Source organism: Miniopterus natalensis, chromosome 5 (genome assembly GCF_054644295.1).
Source record: "Miniopterus natalensis isolate mMinNat1 chromosome 5, mMinNat1.hap1, whole genome shotgun sequence".
Lineage (NCBI taxonomy): Eukaryota > Metazoa > Chordata > Mammalia > Chiroptera > Miniopteridae > Miniopterus > Miniopterus natalensis.
The window spans coordinates 15031194-15048818 of NC_142085.1; the positions used below are offsets into that span (position 1 = coordinate 15031194).

The window sequence follows — 17625 nt, forward strand, 5'->3', positions numbered from 1 at the left end:
TGGGGGTGGAGGAAGGGCCTCCTAAAGATCCCAAGACATTTCACAAGGAAAAGGTAGAGGAAGGCCTCAGAGGGGGGCCAAGTCACTCCAGCCAGGGACTGTGATGCACAATGGGCAGACCCTTGCTGTTGGGGACCCAGGGAGGGTCTCAGTGGGGTGGGTGCCAGCTAAAGGGATCTGGGCCTGGGCCTGTGGGGGATTCACTCCTGTCCCTGAAAACTTGGGGCTCTGGCCTTATGAATCAGCACTTGGGACTTTGGCCAAAGAAAGAACGCCCATCCCTGCAGCTAACCTGGGCAGGGCAGGGCAGGGCAGGGCAGGGCAGGGCAGGGCAGGGCAGGGCAGGGCAGGGCAGGGCAGGGAGATTTCCCTCCGGTCGCTTTGATGAAGCTCCAGGGAGTGTGGGGCATGCAGACAGAGGGGAAGGGGTGCTGGTTGGCAGGTAGATCTGGTCCCCTTGGCTCCACCTCCAGCACCAGAGTGAATGATAAACCTAAGAAAGTACAGGTCGAGCACCTGCAGGCTCTGCTTCTATCCCTCAAGCCCACACCTGGTTGCTGAGCTGCCCAGAGCCTACAGCAGACTGGCTTCCACTGCAGGGGTGATGGGGAGGGGAGTGGGCAGCACTGTCACCTGGGGCCACCTCCAGACTTTAGGGGTTCAGTTCCCAAATGGAGAGAAAGGCTTGACTTGGTCTGCAGCCTTCAGAGACATCAGACTATATAAAAATCAAAAATCCCTGGACACTCGAGGCCCCAGAGATGGGTGGGTGTCTCGGGGAACCCCCCCCCCCTTCTGGAAAACCGCTCACGGTTCACTGGGTAACAGTTTGCGGTGCTGCCGTGTGCTTGGGTGCCTGTTGGTTGTCACCCAGCTCTCCTGCCCGTGTTTCAGATGGGAGGTACCCCAGGTTATGATATCAGTTCACACTCAGACATTCTGTAAAGAGCAGCAGCAACACAGGTCCCATCCTCAGGCAATACCACAGCCCCTCTGGCTCAGAGCTCTGAAGACGTTGGGGGAAATTCTGGGAGTCAAGAAACAGCAGCACTTCCTGAGTTTCTCCCTTCTCCAGGCCCCTGTGGACTTGAGCTCTGTTCTCTTCCTAGATATGTCACCAACCATCACTCATACCCCTACCTTCCCAGCAGGTGTGACCTCTCCGAGGGCAGCCGTCTCAATCAGAGAGGGGTCCTCATTCAAGGGTCCAGAGGAGCCTCGCCCACCCAGGAGCACCCTGAGCAGGCTGCAGAGGGAGGGAAACCAGGAGTGAACAGACCAAGGGGGGGAATGGGGGAGATCCTGCAAGAGACGAGCCCATGGAGCTGTGAGACCAGTGCTATCAGGAGGGCCTTGATCCTAATCACACGTGCCAAGGTTAGGGAAAATCATATGCATTAATTTACAGATGTGTCTGAGAATTGAACCAGTTTAGAATAAAGCTGGAAGTGAACATTCCCTACAAGCCCCTCACCTGACATTCCTGCTGGTAGTTTTGCGTGCGGGTGGTGGGAGGACCATGGTTGTGGCTTCCATCCACCAAATGCACTAAGAGGCCTCGGGGAATCAAGAGGGTATCCTGCCCTTTCCTGGGTTTGCTCCCTCCTCTGCTAACCCTTTACATGCCCCTGGGAGGCCCCCAAACCTGGCTGGACTTGCTCCAGACACATATCCTGTTGGTCACTGGCCCCGGTTATCTCAATGTCCCGATTTCTTGCCAAAACAACTAACTTCCTTTTGCTGCTACAAAACCAGAGGGCTGAAGCGATGCATCCACGAGGAGCCCCACAGTGAGACTGTGGAGACGCTGTGAGGACCAAACCCTGGGTGAAGGTTCCACAGGCCCACGCACGAACACTTCGATTTGTGGGAAACATTACTTCACCAGGCCGGTCACTCTGGGAGTTGTATTTTTCAACCAACACTAGATATTAAGTTCTAGAGGAGTAGACTATCTCAATATCACTGTTTTACTGTCTCTCCTTCCCTTTCCCACTGTGCCACAAGCAGTGTTTAAGCCGAAGCCGATGCACTCAATGCTTATGAAATGCATCAAACAGGTTTGTCAGACACCAACCCTGTGTACGTGGCTGAAGCGCAGGAAGTGAGGAGCCAGTCCCCTGCGCAGGGAGCTGGTGTGAGGCTAGGACACCAGCCCAAGAATGTCTCCGACACCGCTCAGGCACCCTCCAGCCCTGTATAGAGACGGAATAGGGCGGTGGCTGCAGTCAGAAGAGCAGCAGGAAAGACACCAGCACCGTGCTGAGGAGCTGGACTATGCTGCTGCTGAGCAACTGGGAAGGAAGAACTATAACGATGGTAACGTGGGCACCAACCTCAGGACAGGCATGGTGCCAAGCCCTTCACGCGCCCCTCACAATAACCACACCAGGTGGGAACACTTCACTACCTTGCCAACTTGGGATGAACATTCTCAGGTCCTGCAAGAGATGAGCCAGTGGCAGCTGTGAGACCAGTGTAGTCAGGAAGGCCTTGCTTCCGATCACACATGCCAAGGTTAGGGAAAACCATATGCTTTAACTTATAGATGTGTCTGAGAATTCTCAGATGTATCCCTTTATGGGCCCCTGTGAGAATTTCTCTAGGATACATACCCAGTAGTTCAGAATTCCCTTTCTGATAAGTTGCTTACAGCAGAGACTCACAACATATGACATATACAAATGATTTATAGACAAATGTATGCACTGCAGTATTGTTTGAAAGCCAAAGGTTTAAAAAGCCCCAAATGCCTATCAGTAGGGATTGGTTAAAGAGAATCATCAAGTAACCATATGATGGAATACTATACAGCTGCTAAAAAGAACCCAGAAACTATAAACTGGTATAGAAAGAATTCCAAGGTTAAAATAGGATGTATGTATGTAAATAGTTCATTCTCATTATTCATGGTAGTTATGTTCTATAAAATTGCCATGAACACTGAATTAGTGAGCATTGGACCATCGCTTCTAGGGGAAATGCAGGGTTAGGTTTTTACAAGCCTCTGGTCATAACATTTTCATCAACCAATCCACACATAATCTTGTTTAGGTGTGCTTCTGTTTAGAAACACCTTATTTAATGTACATTGTTGACTCATTAACACTGAACTCTTGGCCAATAGTGATATAACTCAAGTCTGAATGAAGCTTATCTCACACATGTATTTTCTCCCTGGGGCACATCACAGCCCTCTTGTCCTTAGGACCCTTAGATAGCACTTCAGCACTATGCTTGGGGGCCATCGGAAGTAGTGAAATCACCAACAAAAAGCACAAAAATGTGGAACCCCCCAAACCATGGCACTAAACAGACTGTGAGGACCCTTGCTTACAGCACGAAAGCTGAAACAAGACAGCAGAGTGTCACCTTGATCAGCCTCAGCTGGGTGTCAGGCGACTCAGATTTTTCACGACTCTGCGTGTTCACCAATGATGATGAAAGCGCCACAGTATTGCTTTTGAGGTTACAAATGAATTTTAGAGAGTGGGAGAATTTGCAGATACAAAAATCAGTAAATAATGAGGATCGACTATATATTTACAATTGCTTGTTATGCATAAAGAAAATATGGAAAGATTTAAGAAACTAGTTATAGTTCTCCATGGGGAAGGGGTATCTCTGAGCTGAATGGGAAGAAAAGTAGGAAGGAAACTTTTTACTTTATAGCTTTTTATATTTTTTAATTAAACCATGGGAATCGATTACTTCTTTAAAACCAGTGAAAAAATCTGCATGTACACTTACAAGCAGTACATTCATGCCTTAAAGTTTAATTTTAACTTAAAGCACAAATATCTTACTAATCTTTTGAAGCAGATCCAGGCCTTTTCTTTGCTCACAGATCTGTGGAACAGTTCTGCATTTGTCTTTTATGCATAAAGCACCTCATAACGCATCATCTATCATTTTCCAGTTCTGTTTCTGTAAAAAGGAGCTGGAAGTCAGGACCGGGTACAGGAGTGTGGGCACAGGCTCCTCTGACATGCCCAGGTTCTCTCCCCTTTACAGCCAGTTCTCAACCACTGTCCTGCTCACACCTCACTTGGCAGCAATTTCATTTTGTTGCCTTGCTTTTATAAGTTCTCTCCAGAGCATTCAGTTTACTTTTCATAGAAATAGCATTTCCCTTTCTTTTTTGCATCCACAGTTCATCAGCTTACATAATGTTTACTGAACTTACGCAGTTACAATAGCGAGCACAATGGGCATAGTAGGTGCTGGGTGTGCGGGAGTGGGAGCTGTGGGGAGGTCAGCTGCCATCATCAGGTAGTCGGTTAGGCAGCTTCCCTGGTGTGTGAATGCACCTAGTGAACTCTAATATGAACATACCTCATTATTCATCCACATCGAGGCAATACCCTCCGCCAGCAAAAAGATTATGAGTCGCTGAAGGCTCAGATGATAGTTAACATTTTTTTTCAATAAAGTATTATTAATTAAGGTATGTATATTGTTTTTTAGACATAATACTATTGCACACGTAGTAGACTACAGTATAGTGTAAACATATCTTTTTCAAAAAAATTTCCCCCTTTTAAAAAATGTTTTTATTGATTTCAGAAAGAGAAAGGGAGAGGGAGGGAGAGAGAGAAACATCAATGATGAGAATCATTGATCAGATGCCCTCTCCTGGGGATCAAGCCCAAAACCCAGGCATGTGCCCTGACCAGGTATCAAATTCTGACCTCCTGGTTCATGGGTTGATGCTCAACCACTGAGCCACACCAGCTGGGCTAAACATAGCTTTTTTTTTTTTATATCCTCACCTGAGGATATTTTTTCCATTGCTTTTCAGATAGTGGAAGGAAGAGAGACAGAGAGAGAAACATCGATGTGACAGAGAGACATCAATTAGTTGCCTCCTATACATGTGCCGACTGGGGCCGGGGACAGCCTGCAACTGAGGTGCATGCCCTTGGTTGGAATCGAACCCAGGACCCTTCAGTCCACGGGCCAATGCTCTAACCACTGAGCCAAACTGGCTAGGGCTAAACATAGCTGTTATATGCACTGGGAAACCAAAACATCAGTGTGACTCACTTTATTGTGATAGTCGCTTTGTTGCGGAGGTCGGGACCCAAGCCTGCACTGTCTCTGAGGTGTGCCTGCAACAAAGCTCACAGTGTCTCAGCTGTGTGTCTATGGATTGGGCGCAGACGCCCTGGAGGGAGAAAGCTGGGTTACCCGTGGTGCTCAGAGCAGACCTGGGGTGGGGTAGGGTAGGCCCTCAGTGCACATTTTCTGAAATGAGAGAACCTTTTCTCCCCAAAGGCCTTCAAAATAGGGCTTCTGAGGAAACTGACATTGAGGCCCCACACTTTAGGGAAAGGATGCGGAAAGGCAGGGCTGTAAGATGTCCTTGTGTGCCCTATTAACCCCCAGAGGAGCTGGCTGGGATACCAATGCCAGTCTGAGTCCCCAGCTGCTCTTGGCTGATGCACATTCCCCAAGAGTTTAGGGACCACGTGGCATCCTCTGCTTGCAAAAGAGGGAAGAGGCCAAGGTCCATGCACAACCTGAACCCGAAAGGCCTCTGTCTCAACAAACGACCCTGACGTCACTTCACCGAGAAAACGGTGGCTGCAGGCATTTACCCCCTGCCCCCGAACTAACTTGCACCCCGCACCTCTGCCCTCTTTCCCATCACTCATCTTAGACACTGGAGGAGCCTGAATCAGAAACCTGGTTCCCCAGGAGCCCACCTCCGCCCCAGGTTCTTGATTCCTGCTGACCTGTCCTCCACAGCATTTCCCGACCGTCTCCTCAGCCCACTGCCTAATTTATGGTAAGGCTTTCACAGCGCTCCCACCCCTCTAGCCCTCCCCCTGCATCGCTCAAAACCACCTACTCCTTCTGCCAACAGGAGAAGCATCCAAGCAGCTCAGCCTGGGACACGAGGCCCCTCGGGAGTTGGCCTCACCTACCTTTCCAGCCAGTCGCCCAGCCCTTCACCCACACGCACAGAGCTGACCTACAGAGCTAGTTTCCAGAATGTTGGTCTCTGTGCCTGAAATCTCTCTCCCATGCCCCATCTTCTCAGTCTACAAGTCCTGTTCAAACGTCATATCTTCCCCGAAGCTTTCCTCAGCCATTCACCGTAACAAAGTGTTTCTTGTGTGCCCAAGCTGTGCCAGGCACAGTGGACATAACGGGGGTGGGTACATGACACGGTGTCAGCCTGCAGCCTGGGCTGCGGGGAGTGTCAGACGTGGACAAATGTAATTCTGTGACTATAGTGAGTGGCTGTAACAAAGACCATGACTTCGGCAGAAAGGTCAGGGGAGGACCATCTGAGGAAGTGAAGGTGATGGGATCTGAAGGGTGAGAAAAACTGAGGAAAACTGTGGGAAGCCGCATTCCAGACAGAGTCAAGGCCCTGTGGCAGGCGGGGAGATGGTGGGCGCAAGGCCAGAATGGTGGGAATAGAGGACTGGGGACATGGTGAGGGGGCCGGGGCCAGACCACCCAAGGTACTTGAGGGTAAGGAGTTTTATGTTAATCCTAAGAGCAATGAGGAACCATCAGGGTGTTCTGAGAAGAGTGTGTGTCTTTGTGTTTGCACACCTATGTGTGTCTGTTTGCACATGTATGTGTGACTAATCAGCTTTCCATTTGGAAAAGGCCACAGTGTAGACCAGGGTCAGCAACTTTTTCTGTAAAGGGCCAGATAGTATGTATTCTAGACTTCATGGCCAAGGGGCAAAGTATGGCTATGCTGTAGACACACAGGATAAAAGAAAACACAAACTTCTACAAATATTTTTAAGGAAACTCAAAATATAATAGTAATTGAGTATAATTTTTTTATAATACAGACCTACTAATGAGAATAATGGAATTGGTTTTTTGGAGGGATAACATTTTGCCTGATTAGTGTCTAGTCTGTGTTCCCATATTATCAAATGTTCACACATACAAGCCATTTTTGGCTCATGGGTCATACAAAAATCAGGCAGTGGCTGGATGTGGCCATGGACCGTGGTTTGGGAAGCCTGGCACAGACAATGGACTGGGGGGTAAGCAAGGATATGGGGAGGCTTAGCTTTGCAGTGGTGTAGGCCAGGCGGCAGGACGAGGGGCATTTCGAGGTGACTCTTGTGGGTATGGGGGTGCAGGAGCGAGGAGTCAGATAATGCCTGGATGTCAGGTTGGCACCAGTGAAGATGAAGAGCACTGCGAAAGTTTCGTTTTGCTTTGAGATCTACGACAGGAGCTGTCCCTGAGGCAGCTGGACCCAGGGCTCCAAGGTGCAGGGAGTCCCTTGACAGCAGGCGATACATGAAGGTAAAGACATGAGAAAAAATGTCTAGAGAGCAAGTGAGAAGGGGCCAGGACTCCGGTCTGTATGTCACCCTGTTCCCAACTGTCTCATCTGCCCCCACCCTCAGACTGGGACCTCTTCTGAAAAGTGCAGCAACTCTGTCCTCAGGGGTCAGCATAAACAGGGCATGCACGGCTGCTAAGGACACGAGAGAGGAAGGAGATCTCCTCAGTTCCCAATGGAAGCTGACTTTCCGCTTCTGTTCTGAAGGGCCGACCATCTCCCGTAGCTGACCTTCCACAGGAGCTGCTTTTGATAAGGGTCACTGGTCCTTCCCAGCCACTTTAATTCATGCAAGTGAGCACATGTGCACACGCATTTACATACAGATCTCCCCACCAACCCTGGGAACGTGATTTGTGGCGATGCTGTGTTGACAATACACCCATCAGCTGTCAGTCAACATGTCTAAATATTATGTTCCATCACCCAGAACATCATTTTTTTAATTAAAAAAAAAAGTTAAGTGGCAATCCCACTCCCAGCAAGGAAGGGAGAAAGAAAAAAAAAAAAGCAGGTTAAAGAAAATAAATTTTTCCCCTCTTTTCTTTCTCTCTCGTTCCTTTTTTGAACAGAAGAGTAAAAAGCTCATGGTTCCTTCTCTTTAACAGCCGTGGGAGGAAGACATCAGTCCTGAGATGTAGTGTGACCTGCTCTGGGGCAGACCAGCCCCCCTGGACACAGCCAGGAACGCTCTGGCCTGATGTGGAGTCTCTGACAGAGACCCTGAAGAGTTCGTGGAAGGATGTGCATGTCCACGGCAGCCAATAGGAACATTCTGGAAAGTACTGTACAAAGCACAAAAATCCACTATTCTATTTTGTCCCCACTACAAAAACCTGTGAGGTCAGAATTATTTTCTCTATATGGAAGGTGAGGGAATTCACATGCAGGGGCTAACCTGCCCAGGGTCACACAATCAGTGACAAAGGGCTAGGCCTCCGACCCTCTGATGCCAGGATGTGGTTTCCTCTGATAGTCTACAGTGTCCCTGGTACACCCACTGCAGATCTGAGTAGCATGAAGCTACTTCCCCCTTGGCGGACTCTCCCAGCTGTACCCCTGACTTCTGAAGGGTGGCAGAGACCTAGTTTATACCACAGTATGGACATGCCCTGGGACTCTGGCCATCAGCTCCCAGCAACCTTCAACCCTCTAGCATATAGCCACGAACTTGGGAGTACGAAGGAAAAAGCCCAACTGATGACTCTTATACCAAAACATTTTTCTAGGCTTCAAGGGCTAAGCTCCAGCTATCTGGAACATATTTTTTCCCTCACCAGGAACTTTCACTGGAGATAAACAAAGGGTTATGCGGCAGGCATCTTCCTCTCGGAACCACCGAAATCACTGGTTCTGCAGTCAGAAGACAGGAGCTCAAATCTTAATCTTCCACCGGCAAAGTGAGACCCTGCAGGCCGATCTAATCTTTTCCTTCTTAAGCCTCAGTTTTGACATCTGTAAAAGGGGCATAACACTACACCTACTGGCCCAGGTTTTTTGAGACGATTAAACGAGAATGCACGGGGCCAGCGTGGCATCCAGGGAGGACGCAGAGGCTCACTACTCAGGGTGGGGCTCCTGTTGTTTTGTTTGACTTGGGTACAGTGTAGGTTGGGCTCAATGACTCAGTTGTGTTTGAATCAGTTTGGTTATTTGTTTCCTGGGCAACCTTTAGCCCTCCCTTTGTTTCAAAGGCAGAAGTGGACACAGGAAGGAAGAGAAAAAACCCTGAGCAGTCTGGGCCCTCTGGGGCAGGGACCACCACCATTTGCCCTGATGCCCCCTGCAAGGACCCCTGCCTCAGGGAACATTCACTGTCTCCATGATGAAGATCCAGAGCACCACAGGCCACAGTGCATTCAGTGCCCTGTTCACTGGGCAGAGAGACAAACACAGGAGTGTGGATGCTCGTGTGACCTACTCATCATGGGAGGAGGTTTCTCGGGCAGGTCAGCCTCTGCAAGAGAGGCCCACGGTTCTCCGGGGGCCAGTGCAATTCAGAAGGTGCTTACAAGGACCTCTGAGTGTGGCCTGAATAGGGCCAAGTTGTCCAACATGGTCACTGGTCATGAAGATGCTCTGCTCTCTAGACCCAGCTCTCAAGCAGCTCAAGACCCCAGGAGAGGAGAAAAGAAGTCATTATTCAGTGGCCATCTAAAGCTTAAGAATGTCTGTGGTTATCATTAAAGAAGAAAGTCTGAAGGGGACGCCCCTGTTACCCGGCAAGAGTTGTTTCATTCCCTCCGTGACACCAGATAAGGAGACAGTCTACTTCCTTTCCTGTTTTGAGGGGGCCCCCGCTCTCGGATTCCAGGAAATTGGCAGTAACTGTCCACATCTGCCTGTCTGCTCAGAAAACGGCCCCTGTTAAGGAACTTGGGACTCCCTGTCAGGAGGGGCTGTCTCAGGAAAGCAGGCTTGGTGGAGGGGGGCTTGGTGGCCCACATCTGCTACCTGATCTGATGGGCAAATGAGAGTTTTCTTGGTGGAAGCTCCTAACTCCCTCAGGGCTCATGCCAGCCTCACAGCCGTCAGAGAAAAAGGAAAGAGGCCAGCCTAACCCTTGGCAGTTTGGGGACACTCTCACACGCATTGGTTATATTCCCATGAGCTAAGCTATGGGAGCTCCAAGGGAGAAAGAAATTTCCAAAGGATCACATGAGCTGGTAGGAAGCAGACTGAGGGAGACGAGAGCCAGAGGCCAAAGAGCCCCCAGAAACCACAAAACCACTGCCGCTCAAATGAGACCAGAGCCTTCACGTAGGTGAGTGCTCCCCAAAAACACAAACAAGAAGGCATCATGGAAGTGCAAAGAAACAAACTCCTGTTTATTTCTGTTCCATCGATAAAAATGTCACAGCCTTCCCTGAATAGCTCTCGGTAAGTCCCTGTTCCCTCCTTCCTTGGCCTCCTGGACCCAAACCAAGCCTCCCGCCCCCCTCACTGTGCGCACACAGGTTATCTCCCTCTTCGGGGGACACTCACAGGAAACTAAAACCTTCTCAGATGGGGCTCTCTCAGGCCCACTTCCCCTGCCCTCTGCCCCACCCAGCTGCCGTGTATCCAGGAAATGCAAACCCAAGATAGAGATAACTCGGACCAAACAGAAAAGGGGACCGGCCCTGTGACCTTTTGGGGCAAATGACTTCCCCTCCCCACACCTCGGACGAGGCTTCCGCAGAACGATGGGCTCAGACCCGATGGGCCGCTAGGAGGTTCCTCTGGCTCTGACCTGTGAAGGCTCAGCTGGAGGCACCTTCCCAGACCCTGCCTGACTCAGGGACACCCACAATCCTGAGCCAGAAGGTTGAGGCGGGAGGGTTTCCACTGACCCGACCCCTACGGATCCCAGCCTAGTGGGGGAGAGCACTGGGAGTCAGGGCACCTGGTTTTCAGCCCGAGTTCTGCCACCTTTTGGAAAAGGGAAGGGAGTGAGTAGAAGAGCTTCCCTTAAGCTCTAACTAGAGTGTTTTAATTTTTTAAAAAAATAGAGTAACGTATATGATTAGTATAATAAAGATTTAAAAAATATTTTTTAGAAGGGAGGCCGCCCAGCAGTGAGAAGGAGCTGACGGTCAGTCTCCACGCAGCACATAAACACTCAGTTCATAATCAATTCCACTGGCTTGCATGTGGCTGTGCAAGCATCTGAGTCCTTTGCTGGGGGCCTCCTCTCTCTACACCCACAATAACCCCGGCTCCCCAAACTCAGAGAGTCCGCAACATGAAGTGTCCCAACTTCTTGGTTCTGGAAAAGTCCTCCACATCTGAGTCTAGGACAACCCCCGTTTCGCTGTGCAGGGCTCGGCCGATAGAGAACGCAACCTGGGGTGTCACTGATGAAGGCTATTTAATCTCCCCGTGAACTCCTCACGGGCAAGGCCAGTTGGATGGAGTCGGTAATCAATCTTGGCTCATAACTCTGAGGAACTAAAGTGGAGGAGGGACAATAAACAGGGAGCATGATCGGGAGAGAGGCTGTTAACAGAGTGAGGTTTGCAGGTGGGGTGCGCCGGGTCCCCCAGCAGGGTCCAGACTATCAAGGACATTATCTTGGGAGCTGTGGAGAAGAAAGAAGCTTCTCCCTAGTTCCAGCAACATCAGTGCTCAGGCTCCTAGAAACGCTCCCCCTTCTAGATATTTGAGCCACCCTTGGAAAAAGAAGACAGGTGGTTGACTCCAAATAATTTTTTGGCACTCAGGGACTGGATTTTTCTTAAAGAAAGTTGCCAATCCCTATTTACAAAAGTGAGTTGCGGCCTGGAATGAAATGAAGCATTTGCTAGAAGCCAAATGCAAATCCATTCAGGATCACCATGTTCACAGGCCACATGGTCAAAACACCTGGGAAACTTGGTGGAACACAGTCAAACATTAGCTGCAGGACTTCTCAGGGCTTCTGACATGCTAATTGGAGGTGACTGTCCAAGGGTGCGCAGAGGTCATCTGTGGGGCTGGAAGATTCCAGTAAGTCTCACTGGCTCCTGAGAGGGCCCGTTTCTACACCTCAGTTCACACCACTTCTATACCTAGAAGGGACCATGTTCCTTTCCAGCTGCCTCATCCTACCTGCCCCATAGGGCCAGCTCTAATCTACCTCCCCCGCCTCCCCTGACCACTCAAGCGTATGGTGCTGTCCCCCTTGGGAACTCACTCTGAATACCTGATACATAACCTTATGAAGATGGTTTATTCTTTGTGCACTTTTTAGTCATCAAGTCTTTTTTAAATTAATAGGAGTTTATTTTTTAGAGCAGTTTTAGGGTCACGGCAACCCTATGCGCTTTTTATACCACTTGCCCACTGTACAAAACCAGAGCGCTACAAATAGCAGGCGCTTTTTGAAAAGGTTGCTGCCTGACAGATAGCAGGTCAGGAAATGACGCAGATCTGAGAGAGATTAAGCCACTTACTAGAAGGGAGTGTGTGGAATAAAGGGCCACATCAGCTGCTAGAATGAAAATAACGTGGACAGTGAAGACGACCCCTCCCACACCTGCTAGACAGGTGTCCAGCAGAGTGGCTGTGCCACCCACTGACCTGGGGGCTCCACAGGGAAACTCCCCAGTGAGTGGTGTTGTGAGGTGCCAGCCCCTTCATGGCTCCATGACAGAGGGGCCCGAAGGGAGGGCCAAGGTGCTGGGTGCCCCATTTCTAGAACCTGTGCAAACTCTGGCCAGACCAGTGCGTACTCTGTTTCCCCTCATATTATTATTATTATTGTTATTATTATTTTTGTTAATCATCGCCTGAGAATATTTTTTTCCACTGACTTTTAGAGAGAGTGGAGGGAGCGGGGGGAGAGAAAGAGAGGGAGAGAGAAACATCAATGTGAGAGATACCCTGATTGGTTGCCTCCTACATGCACCCTGACGGGGGCTGGGGATTGAACCTGCACCCCAGGTATGTGCCCTTGACCGGGAACTGAACCTACAACCCTTTGGTGTGCAGGCCAACACTCTAACCACTGAGACACATTGGCCAGGGCTCCCTCATATTATTTTTAAAAACACCCCAATTTGAAGGACAGAACAGGGAAGCTGGGAATCCCACACTGACCCTAGACTTGGCTCCATTTTCATCACATTTCATTAACCAGCTATGTCAGCGGGAAAGCGTCTCTGAGCAAGAGCCCGGCCTGAGGGGGTCTATTCGCAGTGACGGCAGCAGTAACCGCTATGACGGCGCCTTGCGTGCTCCGAGCTCATGTTACATCATCTCATTTACTCCCTGTCCCCACGTTACAGATGGAGAAGCTGAAGCTCAGGGACTGAACTAGTGAGTGGCAGAGCTGGGGTCAAACTCAGCTCTTTCTCCCTGCCCCCGGAGCCCCGAAGTCTCATCACGGGTCTCTGAGGCCTCCCGTGGGGACAAAGGCATACACACCACCATGAGATGGGAAACCAATAGCAGGAAGGGCTGGGGACACAGGTAAGAGGAAGGAGAGTGTAGCATGGGACAAGAAGAAGCTGGGGTCTGGAGGCGGTGCACAGGGCTCCGGCTGTGGTCCAGGAGGCCGGGCAGAGTGGGAACGAAGCAGGAAAGTGCTGGTGACTGCTAGAGAAGCAAGCCACAAAATATGCAGAAGCCATTTCCCCTCTCAAGGAAGATAAACAATAGATTCATAAACAAATTTTACAAAGCTGTCCAACTATTTAAAGCTGGTAGGAACGCATATCCTTTGTGAGCATAAAGCTAATCCCCAAAAAAGTGGTCAACAGTTATTTTGGGGAAAGGAAAGGTAAGGAAAGGGACACACCCCTTCCCGTTTGTCAACTGCTAGCCAGTTACAGGTCCTCTCTGAGCCTTGGTTCACTCTTCTGTGAACAAGGGCTAGTCATTCCTGCCCCACAGGGCCATGCTGGAGAAAAAAGATGATGCACTTTTTGGCCAGATACTCTGCTTGACCTTCGCAATCGAAGCAATTAGCATGCTGGGTAAAATTTAAAATTTAAAAATTGTACACACATTGCTGAGCTGGTACAAATGGAAGGATTTTTCAAAGACCATAAACAAACCAAAAGCAGGAACCTTGGGAGGTCATCTCACAGCAAAGTTGGCTTTTGCCCTGATGGTTCCTGCTGAACCTTAGATATTCTGTTTCCCATGGGAGCTGCGCAGGCTTCAGGAAACAGGAGAAAAAGCCTAGTGCCTCCATAAAGCTGGGACTCCAAAAGGCTCCACTTTCTGAATGAGAAACAAAGCACAACACAGAGGGCACTGCAAGGAAACCTGGCTTTGGGCTGGAAGAATGGGGAGAAATCTGTCCTGAAAATTCATAACCAAAAGATGGACTTTACACAGGTTTGCGGTCTGAATTCAGGCTACTTTTGTGGCCAGAAAAGCCTCAGGTAGAAAATTAAAGTGATTTTTGGTTGGTGGTGCCCCCAGACAACTAGCAGAAGTTAATGCAAATCCTCTCTGGAAAAGTCAATGTCAACCTGTACCTCAAATAATTCTCAAAGATAAAGTTTCTAAGAAAATGAGCAGCTCACATAGACAAAAGAAGACAGCAAGGCAGTAGAAACAACAGACAGCACAATCAGGCCTGTAAAGACTTCAGATTCTGGAATTACCAGACAAGGAATCCTACAATTTTCAAACAGCTTACTCAATATATTAAAGAAACAGAAAAAGAAATGTGCAAAATGAACAAGAAATAAGAGACCAGAAAATCACCAAGTAGATGTGAAAAATAATGGACTAGAACTTCTGCAAACGACAAATAAAGAAACCGAAAGGAAAAAAATTCAATGGATGGATTAGATAGCATTTGAGACACTGAATAAATTAGTTAAATGGAAGACACATTTGAAGGAATTATTCAGAGCTCACAGAGAGACAGTGATTAAAAATATAAAATAGAGGTTACATGGTACAGAGACTAGAATGAGAAGGTCTACCATAAGTCTAACTGGAGTTCCAGAAGGAGATATTAGAAAGAAGGGGAAAGAGGTGATAGTCACAGAAATAAAGGGTGAGAATTTTACCAGAATTGTTGAAAGACACCCATCTTCAGCTCTAGGAATCCCGACGAACCCCAAGCAGAATAAAGACAGAGAAATTTACACCTACTTACATGACACCATGGTGTAGCTGCAGAACACCAAAGAAAACAACAATCTCTTTAACATAACCAGAGGGAAATGCCAGGTCAGTTATAAAGGAATAGCAATAAGACTGACAGCCAATTTTTCAACAGCAACATTCAGAGCCAAGAGGCGGTGGATTGATGGCTTCCATGACCTAAGAGAATATGTCCACTAAAGTTACCTTTCAAAACTGAGAGCAAAATAAGATATTTTCAAGCCAACAAAAACAAACAAACAAAAACAAACCAAAAGAGAAAAAACTTGGGACTTTACTACCAGTAGCCTTTCACTAAAGCAGGGGTGGGAAACGTCTGGCTCACAGGCCAAATCATTTGGTCTGGCCCTGCCAAGGCAAACGTAGGTGGAACTTGAAATTCAATAAATTTAAGGAGCTTTTTTAATAGTTAATTTTTAAGTTGATAATTTTCTATGGCCCGAGAATGATGTTATAAATATCCAAATGGTCCTTGGCAGAAAAAAGGTTCCCACCCCTGCCCTAATGGGTAATGCTAAAGGATTTATATTAGGAGGAAGGAACATAATCTCAGATTCATGAAAGAATGGTGAGAAAAGATACTGACAAGTATATGGGTAAATCTATACAAACGCTGTACAAAACAATGACATCTAACTTGTAGGGAAAAGGAGGACAGAATGAAAACACAGGATAATAACTTGACAAAATTGGGAGAGGCAGAATTAAACTTGTATAGTTTGGGAGGAAGGCAAAGACACTAGTTAATTTCAGAATTTGTTAAGTATGCCTGTTGAAATAGCTGGGTAACCACTGAAAGGTAGATACAGATCATATAACTTCCAAATAGGAAGATGGAGGTGCGGGTGGGTGAAGGTGGGCAAAGGTGGGGGAAAGGGGGACATCTGCAATAATGTCAATATAAAAAATTTTAAAAAAAGACTCTCTAAAAAAAAATTTCACTTTTACTTTGGAAAATGCAAAACACATTTAAGTATGATGTCCAGATAGATGAATGCCTGTGTTTGTTGTTTTGCTTTTTTTAAAGTGAAAAATAAATGAATGCCTGATTCTGGAAAAAAATATAGAATAAGAGGTGAAAACACCTCAGCCAAAAAAAAAGCAGAGAAAATGGAAAGTATATAAAGATGGTAGAAATGAATCCCAATTCATCAATAAGATACACCTAGTGTAGACATTTGTGCACCAAATAGCACTGCCTTAAAATACGTAAAGCAAAATTTTCAGCACTGTGAGGAGAAACTGACAAATCCAGTGGGAGATTTTTAACACATTTCTCTTAATAACGGATAGATTAATCAGACAAAAACAGAAAAGAACACATTGTAGATGTTGAACAATAAATTGAACTAACTTATTTTGATGTTCATATACAGAAAAATATATTCAATAATTAGAGAATACACACTCTTTTCACTCATGGAACATTTAAGAAAAAAACTGGAAAAAGATAAAATATAAAAAAGGAACACACAGAAGTGGTTTAATGCTTATTTCAAACTCTCTCTAAGGACCCAAACCCATTTTGTCTTAAAAAAGACAGATAATTGCCTGGCCAGCATGGCTCATGGGTTGAGCATCAACCTATGATCCAGGAGATCAAGGTTTGATTCCCAGTCAGGGTACACGTCCAGGCTGTGGGCTCGATCCCCAGTAAGGGGCGTGCAGGAGGCAGCCAATCAATGACTCTCCCATCATTGATGTTTCTCTCTCTCTCTCTCTCCCTCTCCCTTCCTCTCCCTGAAATCAATAAAGAAAAAAAAGAGAGATTTTGTATTTCTTGTTCACTAATGTATCTAAAGTCTAGCACAGTGACAGTCACAAAGGAGGCTCTTAATATATACAGTAAGTCCTCACTTAACGTCATGGACAGGTTCTGAGATTTTAAGAGAAATGTTATAAAATGAAACCGATTTGACCACAGGCTAATCGGTATAAACAGGAGTTAAGATGCTTCAGCATCTCATCAAGGTTATATTGAATTGGCATTGACCAGAATGATGTTATTTGAGGACCAGCTGTCCCATGAACAGTGAGTGAAGGTTTCTCTGTCAAGAATAGCCCAGCTTAAGTGAGCAACCACAGGGAATGAGGTCCTTTCCCACATGGAGGGGACCAAGAGGACAAGGTGAGTGGTGCCAGTCTCTAGGGAGAATTTATACAAAAAAAGGAAGCAGAGCCTGACAGCCATCTTCAAACCCGAAGAGAGAGTCGTGGGGAAGAGTCTCTGAAAGCCAGTCTTTGTGGCCCCACTGGCAGAGCAGGGAAGGAAGAATTAGAGAGAGAAAGTAGCTTAAAATGTGAAGAGGAAAAAAAAAAAGCAAACAAACTGTCTCAATATTAGAGAGTTTTCTGACAATTCACTGTTCAACAGTGGCTGGGAATTGGCCTGGCTGATCCTCTAAGGCCCCTTACAACCCTACGTGGGACAGGAATTTCTGTCCAGAATGTTCTAGGAAGCACAGACTGACCGTTTTCCCAGTGCCATCCTATTCCAGAGATTCCTTCCCCCAAATTCCATGGGTCACAGTCCCTAAAACACCTGCCCAAGACCATCGTTCGGGAGGAGTGTTGAGCGCTTCAGTCCTGGAAACTCAATTCAGGGCCCTGCCTGCTCCACCATCGGCCTCCCCATAAACCAAAACGAGCGCCTTCTGCCCCATTAGCCTGACACCCACTTTCTAAGTCTACCCATGTCCCAGGGAACT

General features: G+C 47.6%; 1 protein-coding gene across 1 annotated transcript in view; it reads right to left on the reverse strand.

Annotated features, from left to right (window-relative positions):
- The window catches only part of TRERF1 (transcriptional regulating factor 1), a 199605-nt gene that overhangs the window by 47847 nt on the left and 134133 nt on the right, over nucleotides 1-17625 (reverse strand). The gene's annotated exons all lie outside the window — the stretch shown is intronic.